Below are 9,623 nucleotides of genomic sequence, written 5' to 3' on the forward strand. Positions count from 1 at the left end.
AGGCCTTTTCTGAAGGCCTTTTCATGACCACGAACCATACTAGCAGGCCATCTGTCCCACAACCCAGTCACCAGCTGTAGGCAGAGGCCACAGGTTTGGACAACCGTTTTCTAATTCCTTGGCTGAGTTCTTTTTAAACTTCCTGGCACTCCGTGTTACAAGCTATTGCAAAACAACTTTTAGTCTGAACCTCTTAATATGATTTTGTGATGTCCTTGTTCTCTTTTCTTTGTTTGCCTTTTCATTTTTGAAAGGCACTTCTCCCCTACAGTAATAATAACATCTTTGACTCTGCTAGTTAGCTATGCAAGAGATTTAAAAAAAAAAACATTAAGCACATGCTTACTGGTCTCTCTGAACATTCTCCCCCTCCACCTCCCACTTCCTCCTTCGTTTTAATAGTTTCCAGATTCCAGATTGTTGGGTATCTTTAACCTCTACCTTTCAATTTTTGCCCAACTAAAGATTTCATACAATTAGAAGAATTTTGGGCTCAATATAAGGAAAACCTTTTAAAAAATATTTAAAGCTCAGATTATAAAGGTAATATATATTCACTAGAGGAATTCTGAAATATATTTTATAAAAAATAAATAAAATTGGGCGGCGCCTGTGGCTCAGTCGGTAAGGCACCGGCCCCATATACCGAGGGTGGCGGGTTCAAACCCGGCCCCAGCCAAACTGCAACCAAAAAATAGCCGGGCGTTGTGGTGGGCGCCTGTAGTCCCAGCTACTCAGGAGGCTGAGGCAAGAGAATCGCTTAAGCCCAGGAGTTGGAGGTTGCTGTGAGCTGTGTGATGCCACGGCACTCTACCGAGGGCTATAAAGTGAGACTCTGTCTCTACAAAAAAAAAAATAAATAAATAAAATTTATCTATAATCACCCTATTGAAAATAACCACTAGTAATATGTTGGCATATAGTCTTCCAGTAGGCTTTTTTCTATGGAATATGTGTATTTTTTATTTTTGAGACAGTCTCACTATGTCATCCTCAGTTGAGTGTCGTGAAGTCACAGCTCACAGCAACCTCCAACTCCTGGGCTTAAGCGATTCTCTTGCCTCAGCCTTCTGAGTAGCTGGAACTACAGATGCCTGCCACAACACCCAGCTATTTTTTGGTTGTAGTTGTCATTGTTTGGCAGGCCCGGGCCGGATTCGAACCTGCCAGCTCTGATGTATGTGGCTGGTGCCTTAGCCCTTGAGCTATAGGCGCCGAGCCAAGTGTTTCGCTTTCATAATATACAAACATATGATAAACACTTACCTTATTTCATTAAATATTATCCTACAGCATGTTTTGAAAGGAGTCAAGTTGGCTCGGCGCCTATAGCTCAGCCGCTAGGGCTCCCGTCCCATACACCAGGGCTGGCGGGTTTGAACCTGGCCCAGGGCCTGCTAAACAACAATGACAACAACAACAAAAATCTCCGAGTGTTGTGGTGGGCGTCTGTGGTCCCAGCTACCTGGGAGGCTGAGGCAAGAGAATCCCTTAAGTCCAAGAGTATGAGGCGGCTGTGAGCTGTGATGCCATGGCACTATACCAAGGGCGACATAGTAAGATTCTGTCTCAAACAAAACAAAACAAGGACTCAAGGACTCAAGAACTCAAGGACTCAGTTATCCAGGCTTACTATAGAAAAATTAGAACCTTAGTCCTATACGACTGTTCATGAACAGAGTATTTGATATTTATCTTTCCATACCTTTTTTTTCTGTGCATATACTTCTATAAAAACCAATTATAGTTACTGCTTTGTAATGTGGTTTTTTTTTAACTATGGTAAAATTTACAGAACAGGGGTGGTGCCTGTGGCTCAAAGGAGTAGGGCGCTGGCCCCGTATGCTGGAGGTGGCAGGTTCAAACACAGCCCCGGCCAAAAACTGCAAAAAAAAAAAAAAAAATTACAGAACATAAAATTCACCATTTTATCATTTTAAAAAAGTGTGCAATTCAATTCAGTGTGGCATTTAGTTAGTACATTTACACTGTTGTGCAACTATCACCATTATGTACTTAGTTACAGAGCATTTTTATCATGTCAGAAGAAAACCTAGTGGTTAACTGTTCTCTCACCATTCTCTCCTTCCTCCAGCCTCTGCTAATAGAAACCAACATGCTTTATATTTCTATGAACTTGACTGTTCTGGATATTTCATACAAATGGAATGATACATTTGTGGCTTTTCGTGTCTGGTTTATTTCACTTAGCATAAAAATTTCTAGGTCATTCATGTTGTAGCATGGATGAACAATAAATATTTCATTCCATCATATGAATATATATCACATTTTGCTTATCCATTCACAGGTTCACCGACATTTGAATTGCTCTACCTTTGTCTATTGTGAACAGTGCTTATTTTTGTTTGAAAACTCATTTGGTATATACCTATGAATGGAATTGCTGAATCATATGGTAATTCTATGTTTAACCTATTGAAGAACCAACAAACTATTTTCTACATGGTTCACCATTTTACATTCCCACCAGCAATATATGAGGGTTCTAATTTTCAATTTCTTCACATCCTTTCCTATGCTTGTTTCCCCTTTTAAAAAAAATAGTAATTCTAGTGAGGGTGAAGTGGTTTCTCATTGTAGTTTTGAATTGTATTTCCCTACTCAACATCATTTTTATGTGATTTTTTGCCATTCATCTATCTTCTTTTGAGACATGTCTATTTGAATTATTTGCCCATTTAAAAATTGAATGCCGTTGGCTCAGCGCCTGTGGCTCAAGTGGCTAAGGCAATAGACACATACACCTGAGCTGGCTGGTTCGAGTCCAGCCAGGGCCCACCAAACAACGATGGCTGCAACCAAAAAAATAGCCGGGGGTTGTGGCGGGCACCTGTAATCCCAGCTACTTGGGAGGGGGGAAGCAGGAGAATCACTTGAAACCAGGAGTTAGAGGTTGCTGTGAGCTGTGATGACACAGCACTCTACCCAGGGTGACAGCTTGAGGCTCTGTCCCACCCCCCAAAAAAATTGAATGATGGGTGGGTGTGGCGGCTCACGCCTGTAATCCTGGCACTCTGGGGGGCCAATGAGGGTGGCTGCTTGAGATAAGGAGTTTGAGATGAGTCTGAGCAAGAGGGAGACTCTGTCTCTACTAAAAAAATAGAAAAACTACCTGGGCATTGTCGTGGGAACCCATAGTCCCAGCTTCTTTGGAGGCTGAGGCAGGAGGATCGCTTGAGCCCAAGAGTTTGAGGTTGCTGTGACCTATCATGCCGCAGCACTCTATCCATGGTGACAGAGTGAAAAGATGATGGTGGGAGAGGCCAGAGAAACTTCCCAAAGTGGGTGCAGACTAAGCAGATAGAGTCTTGAAGGATAGGGGCAGTCAGCAACACTTGTGGCTAGAACTGAATACAGCAGCTTGAATAGGCATGGAATTAAGTCATATACATACACCAAAGCGAGAATACTTTTTTTTTTTTGAGACAGAGTCTCACTATGTCACCCTTTGGTAGAGTGCCATGGCATCACAGCTCACAGCGACCTCAAACTCTTGGGCTTAATGGATTCTCTTGCCTCAGCCTCCCAGTAGCTGGGATTACAGGTGCCCCCCACAGCGCCCGACTATTTTTTGGTTGTTGTCCTTGTTGTTTAGCAGGCCCAGGCTGGGTTCGAATCTACCAGTCCCAGTGCATGTGGCCGGTGACCTAACCACTGAGTGACTGGTGTGGAGCTGAGAATCCTTTTTTTTTTTTTTTGAGACAGAGTCTCCCTCTGATACACTGGCTAAAGTGCAGTGACATCATGATATCTCACTGCAACCTTAAACTCTTGGGGTCAAGGAATCCTCCTGCCTTAACCTCCCAAGTAGTTGGGGCTCCAGGTGCCTGCCACAACGCCCGGCTAATTTTTCCATTTTTAGTAGAAATGGGGTCTTGCTCTTGCTCAGGTTGGTCTAGAACTCCTGAACTCAAGCAGTCCTCCTGCCTTAGCTTCTCAGAGTGCTAGGATTACAGGTGCGAGATGCTACACCCGACCAAAGTGAGAATTTTTGATTCAGATATTTTGACATGATATTACTTTGACTTTCCACTATATTCTTATTATTTTTTTGACATCTCTCTAATGTGTGCAACATCAGCCCTGACCCTCACCCAGCCCTTCACTGAGTCAGTCTGTCATCATTATCATCCTTGGGCTAATCAAAAAGAAAAAAAAAAAAGGGTGGGGAGAGAGGGTAAAGCTCAAGTACAGAAGGCAGGAGTTTGTCACACATGTTAGTTAATAATTTTAAAAAATGCTTTTTTCAAGGCTGTACATCAACACCATCTTCCTTAAATTGCTATCATAGAATAAGGAAGTGGGGGAAGGGAGGGGACATGTGAGACGAAGCTGGAAGGGCAGACAGGAGCCAAATCATAGAAGTCAATGTACCATTTCAGAAGGCTTGGACTTGATCTTGTGAGTGATGGGGAGAATCAAGGGCTTTTAAGCAGGGAAACCCGGTGGTCACATTTATGTGGTTATATGAAAGATGTGTCTAAGGAGGACAACCACAGAGACATAGGAACTAGTTAGGAGGCTTGTGCTGGTGATGGGAGAAGACAACTGATTCACTGGTGGGAGGAAACCCTATAGAATGAGGGAGTGAGCATATGGCTAGAGGAAATGAAGGACAGGAGCCATCATTTAGCCTGTTGCTAAGTGATAACACAAAATAGGAAATTCAGAAAGTAGAGTAGGGAGCAAATACCAAGGGAAGAATTCAGATTTGGGTGGTGGTTTTGGTTTTTTTTTTTAATTATTTTTTTGAGACAGAGTCTCATTTTGTTGCCCTCGGTAGAGTGCTATGGCATCATAGCTCACAGCAACCTCAAACTCTTATACTCAAGAGATACTCTTGTCTCAGCCTCCCTAGTAGCTGGGACTACAGGTGCCTTCTACAATGCCTGGCTACTTTTTTTTTTTAGAGACGGGGTCTCATTCTTGCTCAGGCTGGTCTTGAACCTTGGGCTCAGGCAATCTACCTGCCTCGGCCTCCAAGAGTGTTTGGATTACAGGCGTGAGCCGCTGTGCCCGTCCTAAAAACAACCACTCTTGAGAGACTAGCAGAATCTGAGTGTTGGAAAAGGAAAGTTATCTACCTCAGCCACTTGGGTAATATTTTAATATTTGCTTCAACAACCGAAGAGTGCATGAGAAAATTCATTGAGGGCAGCGCATGTGGCTCAAAGGGGTAGGGTGCCGGCCCCATATGCTGAAGGTAGTGGGTTCAAACCCAGCCCCAGCCAAAAACTGCAATAATAAATAAAGAAAGAAATGCTTAAAAAAAAAAGAGAAAATTCATTGCATAACATATCTACAGGTTGAAAGCCCAACTTTAAAGCATCTCCTCTTTGGAAAGGTCTTTGGTTTCTTCTCTTTTTTGCTCTAAAATTGATCTCTATATAATAAGTAACCATTGGTGCCTCAGCACCTGTGGCTCAAGTGGCTAAGGTGCCAGCCACATACACCTGAGCTGGGCCTGCCAAACAACAATGACGGCTACAATCAAAAAAAAAAAAAAAGTTGGGTATTGTGGCGGGCACCTGTAGTCCCAGCTACTTGGGAGGCAGAAGCAGGAGAATTGCTTGAGCTCAGGAGTTGAGGTTGCTGTGAGCTATGATGCCATGGCATTCTACCCAGGGTGACAGCTTGAGGCTGTCTCAAAAAAAAAAAAAAAGTAACCATTGGACTCAGTTTCACTTCTTAGGTTCACAAACAACAGTTTTCTCCTCTCATAATTATCTTTGAGGTTTACAAAGGTATAAATTCTGTTTCACCTGTACCATAACTTTAGCTTTATCTAAAGAATAAGAGTGAGCAGAAAGAATTTTCTTTATACATAAAGAGAACTCATAAAGATAAATAGGCAAAGCAAATTAATTATCTTGGGATCTGGGGACAGGAGAAGGCCATTTTAAACAAGAAAACTTTACAATGGCAAGAAAAAATGGACAAAAATCAACAACAAAAAAATTCCTTTAACGGAATTTAGCAAAAGTTTCTGATAAGAAAAATAAACCAATGACTCAGATAAGTGGATTCAAGGAAAACCTGCAACACAAAATATAAATGATGGGGCAGCGCCTGTGGCTCAGTCGGTAAGGCGCCAGCCCCATATACCGAGGGTGGCGGGTTCAAACCCGGCCCCGGCTGAACTGTAACAAAAAAAAAAAAAAAAAAAAAAAAATATATATATATATATAAATGAAATAAGGCAGGAGAAAGAAGTAAACAAAGAAGGAAAAACAAGAAACAGGAGATGAGTCCCCTTGTGTAAATAGCATCTGCATTTTAAGGAGAAGCAACATAATACTAGCTTAGTAGCAATTTACCTCTAAGTATGGTTATCTCTGGCCTGGGGCCCTAGGAAATTATACAAGTAGGTCCTTCCTTCTGAATTATTAATATGGGGGAAGGCAGGTTAAAAGAAACACCAAAGGCCTCCCTTCCTTTTCCTTCTCCACCTTTCCTCCTCCTCTTTTTCCTTTTGGAGAAGGCTGGGGCTGGGAGTTATGGGGGCTGGGGAGAGTTGAGGAAGGGCTAACTGGGGACATCTGTACCAATTGGAAGGTTTTGTTTTGAGTCAGAGTCTCATTCTGTTGCTCTGGGTAGAGTGCCATGGGCTCATAGCTCATGGCAACTTCAAATTCTGGGCTCAAATGATTCTCTTGCCTTAGCGTCCCAAGCAGCTGGGACTACAGGCGCCTGCCACAATGCCTGGCTACTTTTTCTATTTTTAGTAGAGATGGGATCTTGCTCTTGCTTAGGCTGGTCTCAAACTCCTGAGCTCAGGCGATCCAACTGCCTTGGCCTCCAAGAGTGCTAGCATTACAGGAGTGAGCCACTGTGCTAGTCTGGAAGGTTTTAAACTGTATATATATGAATATTATTGTAATGAAAAAAATAGTACAAACTAAAAACATGTTTTTCTGCCTTCCTCCAGTGCTCAGCCACTGCTCCGTCACCAGCAGCTCAGCTCAGGGCAGTCTCCCACATTCCCTGTCCCCTGGAGATGGACCTTAATCACTAGAGTGCATAGATCCTATCATATTTACATGAAACACGTGATCACACCACTGTCACTTTCCTGCTCAAGACAATCAAACACATGTTGAATTTGAGGCAGCACCAGCAGGGCCGGCCAAGATGAAGGGCATGGACACAGAGCAACACAAAATGGGCCTAGACAATGAAACAATCTAGAAACTTTAATTTCTTACTGAGATTAAGCCATGTCAGCCCCAGGTGGCAAGTGAGGAGAGGGTGCATTCATCAGCCTTGCCAAGCAGGCCAGTTCAGCTCCAATTACTCAGGGGCAGTCGAGTTTACCGATTTCTGTGGCAGGTGGCCAGGGTTGCATAACAGAAAAGGCCCAAGGGGGTGCAGATGATCAGGAAGGGCCCCCGCCTCCACCTCATCGCAAAGCCCAGGTTTCCCAAAAGGCCGCGTGTGCTTCTGCCCTCCGAACCTGTTGAAGGGGAAGAATTTGGGGAGCGCCCACGGCGTGGTGAGAAGATTCTTTCCCCAACTAAGTAAGGCACTGGCAAACGCCATTACGGAAGGGAAGCTTTGTGGCACCGCCACCTGGGCAGCCAAGAGGCCACGAGATGGCAGCAGAGGACACAGCCTGGGACTCACAACCTGAGCCATCTTGCCAAAAAGTAGATCCAGAAACGGAAGAGGATTCATTTGCGAAATATCTTCAGCTGTCTATAACCATGCGTTCAAAGACAGAATAAATGACTGAATTTCGAAGGAATAAGGGTAAAGTTCATGAGCACGAAGAATTTCCCAACTATCAAGAATTCAGCTGCATATGAAGCCACATATTATGAACTGGAGATCTCCAATGCTTAAAACAAGAGACGGGGATCGCAGCCTTTAAAAACTGACGTCAGCAAGAACCTTGTCACAGTTCTTTCTGTGAATTTCCAATTCAAATGAGTGGACCTTCGCGGAGTAAAATGAGTGACCTCCATGGAGGCCAAATGATGAAGAAAGGGGTAGATACAGTGGTTATTGGGAAGCACTGCCACAAAGCAAAATGCCGTCATGGAGCAGCCAGGGGCTCTGGCAACAGGCAGTGTGGAGGGAGGAATAATGAGGAACACAGGGCAAGTCTCAGAGTCTTCACTTGCAGCTGGTAGAGAATAATGCACAGCAAAGGGGCTTTAGTAGCAATGGCATTAAATCCCAATTCTTCTGGCCAGACACGGTGACTCACGCACCACAAGGCGGGTGGATTGCCTGAGGTCAGGAGTTCGAGACCAGCCTGAGCTAGAGTGAGACACCCCCCCCCACTCCGTCTTTAAAAATAGCCGGGTGTAGGGCGGCGCCAGTGGCTCAAGGAGTAGGGCGCCGGTCCCATATGCCAGAGGTGGTGGGTTCAAACCCAGCCCCGGCCAAAAAAGAAAAAAAAAAAATAGCCGGGTGTTGTGGCAGGCACCTGTAGTCCCAGCTACTCTGGGAGGCTGAGGCAAGAGGATCGCTTGTGCCCAAGAGTTTGAGGTTGCTGTGAGCTACTGAGGGTGACAAAGGGAGACTCTGTTTCAAAAAAGAAAATAAATAAAAAATCCCAACTTTTCTGATTTCTTATCTAATCTGCTGCTACATAGTCCCTTGATCCTCACTCCCCAGTTGGGACCACCAAAAATGTCTTCAGACATTGTAAAATATCCTGTGGGGTCCTCGGCGCCTGTGGCTCAAGCAGCTAAGGCACCAGCCACATACACCTGAGCTGGCGGGTTCGAATGCAGCCCAGCCCGCTAAACAACAAGGACAACTATAACCAAAACATAGCTGGGCGTTGTGGCAGGCACCTGTAGTCCCCAGCTACTTGGAAGGCAGAGGCAGGAGAATCGCTTGAGCCCAGGTGTTGGAGGTTGCTATGAGCTGTGATGCCATAGCACTCTACTCAGGGCAACAGGTTGAGGCTCTGTCCTCCTCCCCCCAAAAAAATATCCTGTGAGGGGCAAAATGACCCCTCCTTAAGAACAAATACCCTAGATTCTAGGGCCTAGAAGGATATGATTTGAAAAAAAGGTTTTAAGAACTTAATGTTTAAAAAAAATTAATGTTTAATCTTTATTTATTTTTTTTTTTAAACTTTTATTTTATTTCTTTTTGGAAATAAACCTTTTTTTTTTTTTTTTTGTGGTTTTTGGCCAGGGGTGGGTTTGAACCCACCACCTCCGGCATATGGGACCAGCGCCCTACTCCTTGAGCCACAGGTGCCGCCCTGTTTAATCTTTCCAAGATGCTTGCGTTTTTACACAGTAACTATATTGTACATCCAAAACATGAATTCCTGTGTATGTTTGTACAATGAGACTGATAATTGAAGAACTACAGGTTGAATCTGGCTCTTGATTTTTTTTTTTTTTGGAGACAGAATCTCATTATGTTGCCCTCGGTACAGTGACGTGGTGTCACAGCTCACAGCAACCTCAAACTCTTGGGCTTAAGTGACTATCTTGCCTCAGCCTCCCAAGTAGCTGGGACTATAGGAGCCCACCACAACCCCTGGCTATTTTTTTGTTGCAGTTGTCATTGTTGTTTAGCTGGCCCTGGGCTGGGCTCATACCCGCCAGCTCTTGTGTTATGTGGCTGGCACC

Source organism: Nycticebus coucang, chromosome 6 (genome assembly GCF_027406575.1).
Source record: "Nycticebus coucang isolate mNycCou1 chromosome 6, mNycCou1.pri, whole genome shotgun sequence".
Taxonomy (NCBI): domain Eukaryota; kingdom Metazoa; phylum Chordata; class Mammalia; order Primates; family Lorisidae; genus Nycticebus; species Nycticebus coucang.